Source organism: Lingula anatina, chromosome 7 (assembly GCF_051362555.1).
Source record: "Lingula anatina isolate TDL-2025a chromosome 7, LinAna3.0, whole genome shotgun sequence".
Classification (NCBI taxonomy): Eukaryota; Metazoa; Brachiopoda; class Lingulata; order Lingulida; family Lingulidae; genus Lingula; species Lingula anatina.
In genome coordinates, this window is record NC_141773.1 from 20,410,415 (window position 1) to 20,426,049 (window position 15,635).

Consider the following 15,635-nt stretch of genomic DNA (forward strand, 5'->3'; position numbering starts at 1 on the left):
CTTGGTATGACAATAGCCTGCACTGTGTGGAACAGGGCTTTTCGTAAAGGGTGGGGGTCACATCACTTCACATCACTGTGATATAAAACTTAAGGCAGTAGACAAGAAACATTTTACTCTTATTTATAATATGTAGGGTAAAGGGACTGGTATTTGATACGTGTCGCTTTGCTCGTTGTACAGATTTGGGAATTGGGGTGGGGGGGGGTACCTCGGAATCTATGGAGAGGAGGGAGGGCACGCTTTCTTAGAGGGATATGTAGAGTTTTTCGAGTGCGACATAGAAATATCGTGCACTCTAAGGAATCTTTACGAGTCGGCATTATATTTCCTTGTTTGTGCCATCTGAAGGTGTTTATTTTGTTTAGTTAGACACAAGATGAGAAGTTAAATGACATATGTTGAGACTGAAATGCACAGCGTCTGCTTTTGATGGATTTCATGCCAGGATTTCAACAACATTAGATATGTGGCGTGCGACACATTACACTGCCGAAAGCACAAACGATATAGTGTCAAGTCAAGATGGGCAATCAAAGAGATGCATCATGTTATCTTATACGACAAAAAAGCCTTGTGAATGTTAACACAGCTGAAAGGTTTTTAAGTAATGAATATGGATCAGATTGTTCATAATCTTTTCATTATTGTTCGTTTTCCCAAAGAGATGTTTCTACATATCTTTGGTTTCCCTAACAAAAATAGAGTGAGATGCATTTGTTCATTTTTTAAATTTTTTAGCATGGAATATTAAGGTTAAGACTCTTTTGAGTTAAGACTGCAGAAATTAAATAACCGGACGACCACATTCATTATTTCTTTATCTGTCATCTTTCAGTAAATGTTTTTAAACCTCAATTCCTTGCTTAGTGGCCAAAATATCAATTATACTATATAATGTGACATTCAAATTACAAAATGATTCCCATGTATAAAAAAAGCAAAGTTTGTGTCAACAAATGAAAATTAAACGGTAGAATCAATTCTATTAATTTAAACTAAATTATATCGGCACGGACCTTAGAACCAGTATGAAGACTGTCACCGTCCGTGTGTTGACAGACGCGGTAATTTGCCCCAGATAAACAGTTTTTTTTCATTTGCTTTCAACAAATTAATCGAAATATGATATTTAGATAGATCTAATAGTAGCCCACATTTTCTCCTACGTGTTATATTTCAAGTTGCGTGATCGTCCCTGATTCAGATTCACAAAATATGTATCGTGTATTCTTTGGTTAGAAGTTATTTTAGGAAGATAGGTTTTTTATGCCTTTGCAAAAATGTTTTGATCTAATGCTCCAATTGTATTCACCTATGCGACGTACATTGAATAATAACGATATTCAGAACCAAATAACGGAGATCATCAAAATGAAGGATTCTCTGCAGCAGTCTAGAAACCTTCAAAATAGTTTTATCATTTTATATTTTTGTTTATTGTCTGAAAAAACATAGCAGTTGTAAGGTAGGTAAGGTGTCAATGTAGTGTACAAAACACCAGGGGTATTTCCTCAAAATTCTGCAACCCAGGACATGCAAAAAGTTTACATCTGTAAAATATTATTCGCACTGGATAACATAAGCACTTACGCAAAGAGAGAGAGAGAGAGAGAGAGAGAGACAGGGAGGGGCGCTAACTGAAACTAGAAGAATTTTCTAAGGCAGTCTTTCCTTGCAAAACGAAATACCAAAACAGCTTTGTGTTTAACCTGTTTACTTATCAACAAGATATTTTGATATCAAAACATGATTCAACACTTAGTTGCGCAAGCTCTCCTCTGTCATTTCCATAAAATATTGCACTGATGATAAAATACAAGCAGTTTTGGATTTCTTGTTAAGTCATTATTGCTGAAAAATGACCAAAATCGATACCTAAGAAGGACCCGCTCTCTTTGTTCTTTCAGGCACCATTAAAGCCATTTATAATCTTCTTCTGACAACTTGAACGTTGGACGACTTCTCAGCGACATCACGGATCTGGTGGGTTTAACAGTATAATTCATGTTATAAAATCAAACAGCTTTATTCTTATCCAATTTAAATTTAATGCTGCATTTACTTGAAAGGTGCCCGCATGTTTGAGATATGTTAATAAATTCACACCCAGGTTGTAAATGTTCAACAAATTCAGCTCAAGACAGAAGGAGACAATGTTTAACAAACTAAAACGTGTTGTGTGATTGAAAACATTTACAAAATTTGGTTCGATCTTTCTTACACACCTGCAATTTCACCAGGAGGCGAATCAAGGCGTCACATGGCCTGAATTAGCGTGGGACATAAAAAATAATGTGATCAGGAAAAGGCGCTTGAGGTTAGTATTGGAACAAATGAAAAAAAAGCATTTGGCATCAAGAGAAATATCGAAAATATGGTCAAAATATGTAGCAAGACATATCTTTATAATTTTCACCCTATATCCTCCGTAATGCCAATAGAATTAGATCTAAAGTTGTGGCGGGCGATTTTTTACTGTTTGAAGTATTTTTCGGCGTAATGATACTTACTTGCATCATAGAAATCTTATCATATGACAAAAGACACACAGGAGATTTTGCAGTTAGACAGCATCATACGTCTCAGAGAGTTTAAATATGGTCAAAATCCGATCTGCATCAATCTAAATGAATGGAAAACCGCAGAAAATTATAATCGGATTAAAGGGAGAAAAAATCAGTAAAATGGACATTCATAGAATATACAACCTGCCTTTATTCTGATGAAAGTTGAGCAATCATTCCCTTGTTTTACTTGAGAAAAAATGCCCAGTATTTTTCATAACACGACGACAAGCAATTAGACATCTGTCTGTACACTTAAAACTCACTCGACTCCACCACCAGTCACTTAACTAACCATAAAAATATCTTGTAGTGGTGCGGCGGTACAAGACATTATCTAATGCTGGAATTCACATCTGTTGTCGAACACTTTGAAGTTAATTTAGCCTTCGAGCTAGCGGCATATTGCATCGTGTAGTGGGAAACCGTCAGTGCCTTCACGCCATTCTTTAAGGAAACGTAACTCTGATTTCACTGTAATTATGACCTACCGTGATGAGACGAACGGGATCTGTTTCCTAGCTCCTCCAAAATGTCTTCCCAAAGACAAATAAACAAATAAACAAAAAAGTCAATACACGAATAAATTATTACACAAAAAGCAGTATTGATTTTAAATTCGTATAATTCCCAGTGCTTATTTTCGTTGCACTGACTAACCGTACATAGAACATATAAAAAATATCATATCATGATCTTACTTCAACCTGAAGCGATTAAATTACTTTCACTAACACATTTTTTCGCCTTATTAGCAACGTGCCAACATCACTGACGGGTTAGGTAAGGGGAGAAATGCGATGCAAGGACAACAAATGCTGCCTCGCTTCTCAAGAAAAAGGTATTGGAAGATAATACACAAGGGCAATTTCATTGATATGTAATACCAGGGTACAGTGACTTAGCAATGTTTGGTTTTGTCTGGTTTTCCTGCTGCATTTTCTCTTCTTTCTGTCTTTTTTCATTCTTGCTTACTATCTCTCTCTTTCTTTCTTTCTTTCTTTCTTTCTTCATTCCTTTTCCTTCTTTTTTTCTTTCTTCCGTCCGTTCCTTATTCTTATTCTTTACTAATTTTTTCGAGAGGGTGGGGAGTTGGGGTCGAAAGCCAATTATCTGCCTCTCCAAGCAGAAATACGTGCAGCACGCGTCAGCTAAATCCAGAAAAAACGCAAAGAAACCGTGTAAATCTATTCAGTTGACACCCTAAAGTAATTTAGTCATGGATTCTGTCATGAAATCTGTTTCAAAATTAACCAGGGACCTGGTAATTGGTTTCTCTGATTCTCCACCTGCCGGCAGTACAATTAGTCTCAGTGAAGATTTCATCTAAGGGTAATCCTCGTGGTTTTAATATGAGGCAGGTGTGGTCACACTGAAAATTAGCAGTTAAGTATACATCATTATAAATATATATCTATATATACATGTATATACACAAATACAAAAATGCACGACCAACTACAGTCAACGTTGTAGAATTAAACACACTTATTCGGCCTTCTGTTGTAGCGCTCATGTGCAAAGATCATGCAGATCAATTGTTCCGTCTATTCAAGCTTTGTTCCGTTTCAAAGGTGTTTGCTGTATCAGTGACCAGCTCAAGCAGTTGTCACGACCCTCTGGAAGAGTCAATCGAAACACCGTCAAGATTTGGATGACAACTTTTTATATGGAAATAACTCCTTTTCACTTGAATATTGATAATATTGTTAATTAAGAAGGTATATTATGCTGACGTTAAATACAATATTAAGTATTAATGAAACACTTCAGAAAGCGGTGTTTAGATCATTAACTTTATTATAAATTTGTTGATTATTTTTGAATTTCTAATTCATCGTGTATTGAGATGAACTAAATTAGAAAAGTAATTCTTTCACGGATTAATGCTATGCTTTATACCATTTAGATTTATTTCGAATGTTATTTAGATTTATTTCAATATATAAACAATTGTATTAATTCCAGTTATCCATAAATACATAAATCCAATATATACACAAATGAAGAAATTCAATAATCACCCAAATGTATACATTTATGTTACTCAAGCAGTGCTCAAATATACTAAATAGCGTATGTTGTCTTGTTGCATTTTATATGATTTGTATTCTATTTACCGTTTATTGTTTTTACACTGTATGAAATATCCCTACGCAGCACACCCCTACTCAGAAGTTCACGAAAATCGATTACCCGAATCAAACATCGAATGTCTCTTTGTTTCTTTTCAGAGACATTATGGGGAAAGCCAATCGAATATCAATATTGCGGATGAAGGTTTAGCGAGTTCTCCCGCGCATGCGCATATTGGCGCGCTGGTGACACTTAAGCATTTGGCATAATTTCGTCGCCAGTAACCGTGCTCTACATGGACCTGTCTGTGGATCAGGTGTTGCGAAACAGGTAAAAATAGTTAAAAGACGTGAACGCTGAACGGGCGTCACTTATGCTAATAGAACACTGACTGGGAATTTTGTGACAATGACAATGTTGTGTATTTACAGTGTGGGTCAGCAAGGACATTTAGGGGACAACATACTAGACTTTGATGTAAGAAACGTTTGAACGAATATCGACGTGGTTTAATTTTGGAGTCCTGTAAGTTTGATTGTGGCTGATAAACTGTCGCTTCATTCCTGAAACTGACCGCCAGTGATAAACCTTAAGGAACGGCTGTACTTCTCTGGCTCATTAAAACAAGATGTTTTTGACGATGTTATATAAGACACAGCACTGTTTTTATGTAACCGACGGCGGACTCTCGCAGACTGCAACTGTGAACAGGAAATTTATCTAGGGAGATTGAAAGGAAAGCTGTATTTTCAAAAGACGAAACTGGATACATGTTCACATGATATATAAGTTAGTGGTTTATTAATTGAACACATCAAACAGACAAATTTCGAAGCTGCGCTTGGAGTAATACATTTAAGCAAGGCCTTATACAGCTCATCAATATCTTCTTACAAAACCTGTAGAGAGAGAGCGGAAGAGACGACGGGATAATTGGAAAGGTGAAGTAAAGTAAGTGTTACCACTTTATTATATATATATTTTTTCATCAGTATTTGGGGTAGAGGATGTTGCAAATCGGTTAAACAATATAACAGTTATACTCAAATGGATATGAACAGGAAAGTGAAAAATTATGAAATAAACCTAATGAACGATATCCGCTCTAAACTGAAGTCTTGGTTTGGGTGCATACACGTTATATTTAGTGTCTGTGCTTCGGTCTACCTTGGCTTGAAGTGTTGTTTAGACAGGGACATGCTTAGATCGAAAAGCGGGTTTACTTGCGTCATCAAGCGACGACGATCCAAATGCAGTCAGACCCTCAGCGAGACAATTAATATATATATATATATATATATATATATATATATATATATATAAGTCAAGTTAAACAATCTTCTTACACTCAAATATCAGGTTTTGTCCGTGTTGAAGCCAATTTATTAATAGCAGATGTTATTTAGGCACTAGAAGATTTCTTCATAACTGGATAATATTGTACACACGTGTGTCAAAACGCGTAGGCTATATTTACAAGCTGCTGGTACCTGCTGGTTCTTGTCTTCTCACGGACATTGGCGTGATGCCAAGAACCCATTAACTCAGTTAGCTTCTGAGTGACATTAAGACTTCATAAGCTTAATCCACGCAAAGGTAGAAAGAGACGGAAAGCGCGCATGCAGACGACATTTGATCTCTAGATCTCAAGACAGAATCAGATATCCGACAAAATGGCACATCTGTCTCCTCATTAACCCAAGTGAAAGGATAAGTAAAAGACAAACACAAATATAGTGTTCGAAATGTGACCGATAGCGGTCGCTTTTATTTAGAGGTCCCTCTAGTTAAGAATGATGTTAGATATTATATAGCATTAGATAATGTTAAATTAGTTCAAATTACGTAATACGCCAAACTTCCATTTAAACACATTTTCAACTGAAAAGGGAAGATTTATATTATTTTTAAATTGAAAATTTGATTTTCAACAAGTTCCAATCGACTCGTGCTCCATGCGGTCAATGATCTCCAAAAATAAGCTTGTCCATATTCTTTCAAACATATTAATTTTTTTAGAAGTAAATTATCCCACTGGTTGCTCATCTAGTTTTGATAATAAAGCCATTATTTAAAGGTCCACTTGTATTTTAAGGGGGAAAACCCCACCACATTTGCTTACATAAGGCTTATACAGACATCAACCTAGAAACTAAACATGCAAAATCATTTTACAAAAACATTTTATTTGTAGCACTTGACAAATCCTGTAAAAAAACATCTTCATATTTGCCACCTTTGTTGTTAAAAACTTATTCGGTGCCGAATGTCGGTACAAAAAGTGAGTTACCCGATCTTTTTGCCAATCGCTGCTTAGACCAAACACAAACATCGTTTTTTTAATGCAAGATATCATAACCGCACGTCCTTTTCAAAGTTATCTTTCCCTTCCTTCAGCATTCTTTAACATACCAACAGTGGCCTCCACGACACTGACGAATAATGCAGAATACATTGCCCCAGAAGATATACAATACACTGTTATTAGATAGTAAAATAAGCAAATAAATATACAGGGCGAAGTTACTGATATGTTTTTAAACACGCTTTTTAGGACATATCTCTTTTCTTTTTTCCTCTAGATATAAAGGTGGATTTTGAAAAAAATTGAGCAAGTTGGTTTTTATTATATTTTTATGCTTGACTGTTTTAAGTTTGAAGTCTTAGTTCTTCTAAATCCATTAGTGATAAATCAATTTCTGTTTTTAGACAATTGCTCCTCCTGTAAACATGTGTACAAAATTAGTTTGCGCATTTGCGAAGGAAAAAAAAACATGCAAGTTCGTTTTTACTATTTTATTTTATTTTATTTCATTTTATTATTTTTTACTTGACTGTTTGAAGTTTGAAATCTCATTTCTAAATCCATTACAGATGCTCCTCCTGTAAACATGCTTACGAAATTACTTCAACCTGGAAAATGGTTTTGACTTTTAGACCAAACTTACCGCTTACTTCGACCCAAAATAAACCTATAAATCAATAAAATGAACTATTGCACCTGTTACATGTCTATAGTCTAATATAACAAGGAAGGCATACAGCTTACATAAAACATAATAAAACATAAGACATAAAACAAAAACTTTGGTCTTAGACTGAAATAGACTGAATAATTGGTCTTAAAGTTAAGACGTTTTGGTGAAAGCCTCCCCTGTAACATTAGTGAACGCTTTAAAAAACCTTGGCATCAGTCCCTTGAACATGAGATTGCATGCGACACTTATTCACACAACCTAAAAATAAAAAGAAATGCCGTGATTCAAAGCAAATTGAACAACAGGTGAACTTTTAAACCCTAGAAACCCTAACGAGATCGTGAAGCTTCGCGCCGATGTGATAAACGCTCGTTATGGAACCTGTCTTGTCTTGTCTGTCTTCTTAAACACGTCAAGTGATTTGAAGGAACACCCTGAAGTACAAAATATTCACAAGTGGCTATTTTTGTTGTCACAGAAGAGCAATTAACTGTCTTGTTGCTGTCGGGGCGGGCGGGGGGGGGGGGGGGGGGAAGCTTGGCAGGGACTTGTTAAGTGACAGTGCCTTAGTAGTTATGCAAACAATTACCAGCCATGTAATCATCCCTGAGATTTCAGTACAGGGTCACAGTACACAAAATAACAGTGAATTTAAGCAGAGGCATATTTGTGAATATCTTGTAAAAATCAATCTGTGGCCCTAGTAAAAATTCAATCTGTTGACCTGGTAGGGGATAAAGGTTCAATTCCCCTTGTAAAATAAAATATTATCCGGTTCGACCTCATGTTGACAGGCTTTAAATGATTTTAACTCGTCCTGCCACTTGTCACACAAGCGTTTACAGTATTCACTAGAGAACAAAAAGTTACAGTAATTACTTTGCAACGCTCAGTGCGTGCCAAAGCGTAGTCTCTTAAACTTCTTTGAAGTTTTATTACTCCCTTCCAAGCGGACAGAGGCAATAATTCAAACAATTTAACCCTTATGAAGGGATACGTAATTACTACTTGGACCTTCTCTTCAACAAAGCCTTATCGAGTTCTCAATAAACTAGTGCCTCACAAAGATCGATGGCGTTTCATGCTAGCCATTTGATCTGTGTGTCAGAACCGTCCAATGAATTGCACCAAACAAGAATGGTTTAGTTTCTATGGATGATTGTTTTCGGAAATCCATTACTTCGTGAGGACACATGCCCCTCCCTTCCCACCCCGAGATAATTGTTTTGTGTCAGTTATGGTGACAAACGGGATAAACCCCATTGAATGAATGTTCTATTATAAGGTTCAAATGTCTTTGCTATAAAACAGATAAACAAGTTTTCTAAAAACATTAGTGAGATGAGACTATCATCTTTTAATGCTTGGGCTAGCTTTTGTTCGGGCTACATGTAGCTTATGCACAATATATTGGACGACGTTCGCTCCTCTTGCTACTTAGAGCTTCCTAAGTAAAATTCACTTTAAACTAGCCTGGTTACAACACACGTGATTCGTTATTTTAAAACTCTACTAAAAACTCTTCTTTCATTTGGTTTTAGTCGAATGCACCATTCTTAATGGCCTCATTCTAAAACATCCAAAGTTTTCTCAACTGATTTGAGTAAGGTATGCCTTGGTGTTCATGAGAAATAGACGAAGTTGCAATGAAAATTCATTTTTTGCTATATAGCCATTTAAATCGGTAATATCCGCTATGAAATTATTTGTGAAACGCGCAATGGTAGGCTAGGGCTTAGTAGATGTTTAAAATATATATGATAATTTACCCATGAACATTTTCTTTTCATCACTATAACTCCTAAAAGTTTACCGTCAGTTTTATTAAAATAGTCCGACTATTACATGTACGTACTATACTAACTATACTATACTATGCTATGCTATGCTTAGACACTACACTACACTACACTACACTCTACTACACTACACTACACAACACAACACAACACAACACTACACTACACTACACTACACTACACTCTACTACACTACACTACACTACACTACGCTATGCAATGCCATACCATTCTATACTATTCTATACCATTTGCGTCATACTGCATGGATACATATCTAGCACAGAAAAATGCACAACATAGTGAGGATGAGTTTTGGTAAACAAGGAAATTTTTGTGTGTGTTCAGGGTAACTTTTGTTCTCTTGTCTTGACAGGTAAGAATACACGGCGCAGTGCATTGATCATGGAGTTGTCCACACATACAAATATCCCAGTATCCAGTATACACTTATGTGCACAAGTTGTGGTACATTAAGATTTAAAAGCACACATACACACACTAATATTCATATTGAACGCTTCTTCCCCATTTGCGATTTCTGAGCACTATAGGGACGCGAATTTCTTTGATACCGGTATGTTGTTTTGTACAGTACCACCCGAAATCGATATTCCACCATTATTTGAATATGCGATAAATGTTATATAAATCATGACATGATTTCATTTAATTTTCTCTTCCTAACCATGGAATCCGAAATATGTACGATCGATAAAACATTAATTGAAAAAAAATCGATGCATCCGAACGAACAAAGAAGGGAAAACACAACGAAACATTAGGATAGAAAAACATGTTTTAATACCCATGATCGTGACCACTTGCTTAACCAGTCGTAAAAATGTGCGCGAACGCCCACACACGTGTTTGCATAAATTAACGAATAAAAATAAATTCCAACTGCAACTGTGACAAAATTTAAAGACCCATCTGCCACCGCGTCACGCATCAAGCGATGGAATTAACTTGACCTTCAAAGTGAGTTATGGCTGCATGCAAGCTGTCAATAGACCAATCATAATTTTTTGCAATCAATTTCACATTTTCAAGTTTAAAGGTTTCATTGTCACATTTAATGCATAAAGATATGTTATACACAGAAAAAGTGCAATAATGTTGAAAAGGATCCTTTGTGGATTTTGAAACGAGTACAGTTACAATTAGTCATTATAAAATCACATCCAAGCTGTTACTGAGTGGTATGGTGACAAGTTTTAACAAGTTAAAAATAGCCCAATATGAATATGCCTAAACGTTTTGTTTTAAATAGGTGAGCTAAATGTCATTTCAATTTAAAAGACAGATGTGACATTCAAGAAGCACGTGGCTGAGGACAAAATCGAGGGAAGTGATCGGCACGTTTATCCTTAAAGAGTGAGTGAATGAGAGAGTTTCGAATGCGGACGTTAAAACGGCAAACCGTTGAGAGGCAGATAACAGTGTCTACTACAGTATTTATTTTTACATCTACAGGTGTATATATTCTCTCTCTCTCTCTCTCTCTCTCTCTCTCTCTCTCTCTCACACACACACACACACACACACACACACACACACACAATTCACACCATGGTTATGTATTATTTTAAAAATTTAAATGGCAGGTTTAGTGGTTGATTCTCTACAGAGGAGTAAGAGGAGAGCAGACTAAAATAAAACCTGTGAAAGTATTGGAAAATTCCACTAAATATACAACATTATTGTACGACAGTGGAGGTACATGGGGGGATAGGTGATTGCGCAAGCACACACCCCAAAAGATAACTAGTTGTTTAATATATACCTGTTTACAAATTTCGCACCATTTATCTTGCGTATTTTAGTGCACAATTGATTTTCGATATCTATTAAAACCCATATGGTGTCTCAATATACTCATTGGGCCTGTTAGGGATATCATTGTATGAGGTGGACACGCATGGTCTCACAACATTGATTTGCGATTATTATAGCACTAATTGGAATTAGGCCAATATGCCCAGTGCACACTATTGATGTGATACCGACAGCTCCGCTGTATTGGTTCCCCAGTTTGACACTAATCAATGTCAACTGACCTCCGAATAACAGGTGGCCCTTTTATAGTCATTAAAATGCCTGTCTTATTCGCCATAGGTAAGGTTTACGTACCCCTGTACTTGTAAGTAGGCCTACCTAAATTGATGTCGATGACCTTTAAGTGCTGATGTTGCATCTAGAATTGTCAAAGATTCCATTGCCATGGATAGCATCTTAAAACCTAGAGCCATTCATACACCTAGACAGACCCCATCATTAAATTCACATTTTAGCATAGACAGAGCATACATTAGATTGCCCATATGACGTCACAACACGACTGAATCCCGTATGCTGCTCGCTTCCTAAAAATGCGTCTTGTGACGTCATTTGTAGGTGATATCCGCTTTAAGTCAGATCTTGGGGTGAACAAAGCCTAAATGTGAGGCAGGAATATAAAGTCAGCTTTTCGGTGTCTGCAAAAGAGTATAGAGCAATAAAATACATAACAATAGTTGGCGACATACAATCACGACTCTCTTGTTATAGGGGTATTATAAACGTAACTAATGCGCTTTTCGAACTATTGCACCGCCATATGAACAATTTAATTCTCACTGTGCGTATCTGACATAGATTTATAGCTGCGCTTGTGAGGAATGCTAAAGAAATATTAAGCAATTAAAACTGAAATAGGCAGTTTAACAATGGCGAGTCTGGCATTGCAAATTGAATTTTCCATACGGTTCAAACATATGTATAAAAACATATCAGTCATTTCGTTATTTAACTTATGTCGCGTTTCTAAAATATAAAAGATACGGAGCAATGTAACAAAAATAAAATGAAATAATTTTAAAAATGACATCTACAGGTATAGCTATAAGTAGTTTTTACACTGGGGAATCATGGGCTAGAAACGTCAAAGTTGCCCAACCCCTTCAAAACAGACTGAAATTCAACTACCTGCAAAACAGCAACCGACACAATACATTTAACACAATTTAAAACGTCTCCCTAAGTACCTTTTTTATGTGAACGTGGCCACACAAAGTTTGAATTGCGTCACAGTCGATTTCAGACTGTCGTTCCGGCCGTTACCCGCCTGATTAATGATCGTACGTGATCCGCAGTTGTGGCTCTATTCTGTTAACCTAGACCTATACCCACCGCTGTGCCATAATAAGAGGAATAGTTTGAAATTCCTGACTCTTGAACCCTGGTTATTTAATCAAAGGATGCATTATCTCTACGTTTACAGCGTTCCATTTTTCCAGAATATCATTTAACGTTGAGCAGGCGATTTTAGGCGGGAACAAATCCATTGACGCAAGCAGTGTTGATTTTTTTAATAAAGATATTCAGACAGACAGACAGACAGATAGATGAAGAATCTCCATCGATTCATTCAAAGAAACTTAAAGGATCCAGTCAAGAAAAAGTGAACAGTGCACTTTATTTAATTTTGAATCACGGCGGAGTGATGGATGGAAAAAATTTAGCCTCCCCCCCCCCTTCTTCCCTTTCTCCCCTGTTTACAAAACTCAGCAGCCGCTGCTGTTATTTACGAAAGCGCACACTGATTAACGAGAACATTGAACTAAATCTCGGGAATTTAGAAGATTATTACAGACAACAGAATTAAAGTGCAAAAAGACCGGTGTTGTTGACAGGTCGACTTGAGTATCAGTCTTCGAGTCAATAACCTCGGAGCACTTAATGAGAGTTTACAACCGGGAGTCCGATAAATTACATCGTTAAAATATTAGAAATCCTTCGCTGTCTCTCCAAAGCACGTCGTATTGTTGCGCCGACACCACTTCGACTGACAAAAGGCATTCAATTGGCCATGCCCAACGTTAATACGAAAAACGCCTGTGCTTCCGAGAGAATCGAACCCAGGTAAAGTACGTGCTTATAAAGCAAGGTGATTTGATTAGCATGGCGCACAGAGACAGGGACATACCAGGAGAATTTTATCAGTTGTACAGCTCTGTTACATCTCGCATTTAGTTTTGCGTTGGGTGTCACACATCTGTAAAGGGAAGAAAGTTTACAACCTACTCAAAACAACGATCCAGCTTTCTAGACCTTTATTGCACGGGGTCAATGAACATACCTGCCCTGCAAGGTAAGATTATCGGGCTATTTTACGGCATAAACGCTTGTCCATGTCAAGAGGACGTTTGATTTAAAATAGGATTAACTTACGGCGTAAGACGATCGGATTATTTTGAAATGTTTCTGAAAATTAATTGTGCCGAGTGAGGGTCTTTCTGCGGGGAGCGAGGGCAGTGCTACAAATACACACCATTGTGGTATACGTTGCGATATCTCAGGTTTAATAAGCTGGTTAACAAGTGACGCGGTTCAAGCTCGTTTTCGATTTAGGTGAGACGAAAATTGAACATGCTTTCTGACTACAGGGTGCGCTAGTAGTCTGTTACAAAAATGTTGAGAAGCCAATGGTGTAATTTTGTACAGTATCTTAGTGCCCCCCCCCCCCCCCATATCAGAGGATGCTGAACACCCCTTGAGACACATTACACAAGAGGTGGCATGCAGCAATATGTTTGACTGCAGTTTTATGGTCTGATTGTATTACCAGTGCATGTATATGTAATTTAACAAAAATTAAGAAAATGAACATTGGCGCAACTATCTCCAGTAGGAAGAGACTGTGGGCAGTCAAAACGTCGACACTCTTATATGGTAAAGGTTGCTAAAGAAAGAGAAATAAACAAACCCCATGTCCTGTTATTTGCTTGATTATTACAATGATTAGATTTAAAGACTGGAAAAACAAAACGGTGCGGTCTAGACAACAGTCAAACAAATAGTGTCGGAACCCCCAAATGAAATAAGTTCGTCTAATTAATTTGAAACTCGCGCAGAAGGTCTGCATGAAACCGCTGAGAAGAAGAGTTGTAGGATTTTGTTTGCCAAGTAATTGCCACGAGGATTTATTGGGGCTCTGAATGATAAAACCCACTTGCCAGAATCGTACAAGCATTATTCCGTATAATAGATAAAAGACATAGATAAGGAATGATACAGGTGGAAAAAAATAAAGAAATCGCAGACATAATACCACATGATACCAATCGTTACCCTGTGGATTTCTGTACTCCAGAAGACAGCCATTTATTCTATATCATCGAAGTTATCATCATTATTATTGTTATTATTTCGACTTTGTATTTAATGGTCGGGAATGACAAGTAAACTATCCTAGGATCCTGTAATGTAACCATGTAGCCATTTGTAAAATTACCCATGTACATGTGTAGCAAGGCTTAAACGATGAGAAGCACATCTTATCAGCGCATTGGTGTTGGTGTTGAAAGCTTAAGCAAACTCTTCCCACCCCCCAACCTCAAACCCCCCACCCCCCTCGTTCCATATCACTATTCATTTAAAGTTGCAACTGTAGAGATAAGAATCTTAACGACAAACTTTTCCGTGACCAAAGAATGTTCACAACTAGATGATGAATGTAGGAAAAGCGCATGTGAGAAAAGAACCATAAATAATGCTGATTGTCGCGTTTGATATTTAATGCAACTTCGGCTATATAGCCATTGTTCAGGGTGAATTGATATATCGTTGTATCTACCCTGGAACAATGGCCTACTGTCGCTATCTCTCACACTCAGGAAATCAGACAGGAGATATTCAAGGTTATTTTCACTTTATCGCCATATGTGTACTTTTTATTCCTTTTTTCACCAAATTAGATGGATTTGATGTGTACCTGGTAGAGATCGGTTGAGCGTTTATTCTGCCGGTGTGACTTGTGAAGTTACACTGGCCAAAGATCGAGGAAGTTGGTGCTAGGTATTGTGTGATGAAAGTAACGTTAGATATATTTTCCGTGGGGTCTAATCCGACTAGATGTTTGAATGCAATGTGGGCATGTACATGCATGTGTTCGTGTGTGGATACGTGCTTAAGTATGTGCACTAAGAGTATGTGATTGTGTCTGTGTTGTGCATGCCTGTGTGTTTGTGTAAGTGCGTATGCGACTGTGTGTGTGTGTGTGTGTGTGTGCGTGTGTGTGTGTGTGGCGCGTGTTTAATAAAAAAAGAAAGATATATATTTCGTGGAGAAGGCTCAGATGGATAGCAAAAGATGAAAATGAATAGCAATGACTCCTCCTGTGTAATATATCCCACTTTTAATTGATATTCGGTAACAAGCCCGCCCTTGTGTGC

General features: G+C 37.1%; 1 protein-coding gene across 1 annotated transcript in view; it reads left to right on the forward strand.

The window, feature by feature from the left end:
- Nucleotides 1-15,635, forward strand: part of LOC106171693 (putative G protein-coupled receptor 156) — a 35,911-nt gene that overhangs the window by 4,717 nt on the left and 15,559 nt on the right. Inside the window, exon 2 of the mRNA XM_087018013.1 lies at nucleotides 4,802-5,594. The gene's annotated coding sequence lies outside the window, so the exon portion shown is untranslated. The remainder of the gene's footprint in view (nucleotides 1-4,801; nucleotides 5,595-15,635) is intronic.